At 46.1% G+C, this 3,172-nt stretch overlaps 1 long non-coding RNA gene across 1 annotated transcript; it reads right to left on the bottom strand.

Moving 5' to 3' along the window:
• Positions 1–334: 334 nt before the first annotated feature.
• On the bottom strand, positions 335–2,945 carry LOC119857566. The gene is made up of 3 exons (XR_005293635.1): positions 2,850–2,945; positions 2,417–2,474; positions 335–1,472 (listed from the first exon to the last, which is right to left on the bottom strand). It is a non-coding gene; the product is annotated as an uncharacterized LOC119857566 (long non-coding RNA).
• Between the last annotated feature and the right edge of the window lie 227 nt (positions 2,946–3,172).

Raw genomic sequence — 3,172 nt, 5'->3', positions numbered from 1 at the left:
CCCTCTCCCACACTCTGCACCCCCTCCTGCACCTGAGCCCCCTCATATGCCCCACAAACCCAACCCCTTGCCCCAAGCTCCTGCTTGCACACCACAGCCCCTCCCACACTCCAACCCCCTGCCCCAGGGCTACATTCATGGCCCTGCATGCAATTTCCCCACCTAGTTTGCCCAACCCTGCTCTAAATGTTCTCGCTTTTTCCCCTCCAGCACCTCTGCTTCCCTAAGCTGTACGTTAAGTGTTTGTTGGACTCTATTCCTAGGACTAAGAAAAGGGGGAGTAGAAGTGGTGGATGGGTTATTCCCAAATGAGCAAAGTGAACTGTTACTCAACTGAGTGATCCTCTTGAAGTCAATGGGGTCACTTGAATGAGCAAAGACTGGATGCAAAACTTCATTCCATACTCATGCAAGCACATTACCTTCTATAAAGTTCCAAAATCAAGATAGAAAAAAAAACCCAGCTATGTAACAGCCCCTGGTGTATGTAGATTGTGCTACTCAGACATGCATTCTGACAGCAGCTTTCTGTGCTTTCTCCTGAAGCACCTCTACTGCCTCTATTCCCAGTTGCAGCTGAATTCTGCTTATCATACAGACAGTCTGGGGCTAAAGAAGCCTTTGAGCACTGGGTTAATAGTTTCACAGCAGAATATTATTTCTTTTGGCTAATATTGCCATGTACCAGTATTTCACCCTCAGGAGTAACTCAGCTGTTGTAGCCCAGCTATTTCCTAGTAGCACAGGAGTAGATCAAAATGTTCATGGCCAATGTATGAATCTGAGAGCAGATGCTTGCAGCAGTAACCTCAGCTCTGGCACATACGATTTGTGAATTTTTTTCTTCATTTTGCAGGATGAGAATGTTGCTCCTTTTTAAACTTAAGCCTTACAAGGAATTATCCAGGCTGCCAGTCAAGCTAATGTTTCTGAGGCTTTACATGTATGTGTGCATGGACTGTAGGTTGGGAGACCCGTGTCCTCTACCACAAACTTTAACAGTTTACCCAAGCTCTGAGATTCTGCTTCCTCCATCTGTAAAAAGATCATAATATTTCCCTAGCTTGTTGTGAGACTACATAAACTTTGGTTTGTGAAGCAAATTGAGAACAGGAGCTGGAAAGTGCTATCTGCATACCTACCCAGCCATCCCTTGTTCCAGTGCCCAGAACATTAGTGAAGTTGCATAATTTGAGAAGGGTCACTAGCCAGCCACGCTGCAGGCTGTTATTTTGTATGCCATTGGCCAGATTCACAAGCTAGGTTGTTGTCCCTTTGTGCCACTCTGGAGGTACAAAGATGCTATAATCACACTGGAAGAGTCCAGCAGCCAATTCTGGAGGTGAATTCCCTGCTGGTGCATCTTCACTGCAGCTAGATCTTGCGCCTCCATCCTTTATGCCAGGATAGGGGCGTGGTGGTCCTGGTGTGCAAGTTGTCCAACATAAAGCTGCTTGCTGAGAACCAAGGATCTGGAAGAGGAAATAATATAGTTCAATATGTCATTATGTTTCATCTCAGTGGAGCTAGTTCATGGGGATACCTGTGAGAGTCTTATATTGGTAATTTTTCTTTGGACGCTCTAAAATGAAGATTTCTAGTGTTGGGGAAAACTCCAAGGGGTTGTATGTTCAAGATTAGAATGGATTTGCTCCCAAAATGGATGGATTATCTGAGTATTTTAGAGATCATTCAGAAATCTTGAGTTCATGCTATTGCTCCTGTGACTTGCAGTACTTCCTACTTCTGGTCTATCCCAAAGCACAGGAGTGCTTCTTTTCTTGTTTGATTTAGGCTCTTCTGGTTCAGCTGGAATCCAGATATCAATCCCCAACATTTTTGTTCAAAATTTGGGTGAAGATTCTGAGCAATTGTTTTATATGAACCCTAGTTGTGTCACATAGTCAAAGTGGCAAATTTAAATGGTTCCTTTCCCTCCCACATTATCTGCTGTTTAAAATATGCCCCTTCAAGACTGTCTGGCCATGTATTATGCTTTAGGTGTAGATATAAACATAGGGAGACAGCCTTTTAAACCCCAAGCCATAATAGCTTCATCCCACTCTATGTTAAATCTTATCTTGAATCTTTATACCGATGCCTTTAGAGTGAAATTCACTTCACTGAAGGGGCTGCATATAAGGACCTCACTTTTAGGGTCACCAAGATCCCCTGGTATAATTTTTGGCTGCTCTTGTAGGGAAGCAAATGAGTCATTTTTTGACCAGCACAGCTGTTGTAAACTAAGGCTAATTTGAATAAATGAACTGTTCTGGTTTAGAGAAGTCTACCATAAACAACTTATCTTTCAGGGTTAGACCATTGAACCCCTTACTCCTAATAGTAGTGTAATGGGGTTGTACTTAACTCATGAGCGCCCCTTGGCCAAGTGCACATGCCTGCACTCTCTCTTTACCTGTTTAGTGGTGGATCTTCACTGACTCAGCCCTCCAGCGAAGTCAAACACATTCTGTCTGTGAGATAACAGACAAGCAAACCCCTTTCAGAGTACAAGCCCAACAGGCTGAGTGCCCTCTGTGATGTCTCCCAGTTTGTCCTTGCTCCAGAATAGAGCAGTGCCCCAGGGCTCTTTCCCTGGAGGCCATGTCTTTACCCTTTTTGGCCACAACTCTCCAGCTGGGCCACTGCAGTTCAGTTCCCTCCACTGGGGGTGCCTCAATGGGCTGGCTACTTCCCTGCTATGGCTAATGGGGTGGGGGAAACTAGGCCTGCCCATTACTCCAGGTCCCAGCCCAGGGATCCTGTCCCATGTCCCTTTACTTAAATCAAATCACTGCTCTAATTCTCTGGGTCACTTCCCCACAGCCCTGTGTCATCTTCACTCTTACCTCAAGGCCTTGTCCTGATGGAGTCCCCACAACCCGCTCAGGACTCCTTCTCACTCTCCCCAGCTTCTTACAGAACTGCTGCTCTAGCAAGGAACTGATCTCAGGCTGGCCCTGCAGCTCTTCTTATAGTAGCTGCTAGGTCCTGATTGGTTGATTCCCACACAGCCGCTCTAGGCAGCTTGGAGGACCTCTCAACTGCCCTTTTCTGGGGTGGGGTGTGGCAGAGCTACAAGGCCTCCAGCAGGGGCCTCAGGGCCTAGTCCACCCCATCACAAGGGGGCAGTTACTCAAACAAGTAGTCACTTTGAAATCAATAGGTCTAC

Source organism: Dermochelys coriacea, chromosome 6, assembly GCF_009764565.3.
Source record: "Dermochelys coriacea isolate rDerCor1 chromosome 6, rDerCor1.pri.v4, whole genome shotgun sequence".
Taxonomy (NCBI): Eukaryota; Metazoa; Chordata; order Testudines; family Dermochelyidae; genus Dermochelys; species Dermochelys coriacea.
This window is presented reverse-complemented; position numbering and strand designations above follow the sequence as displayed.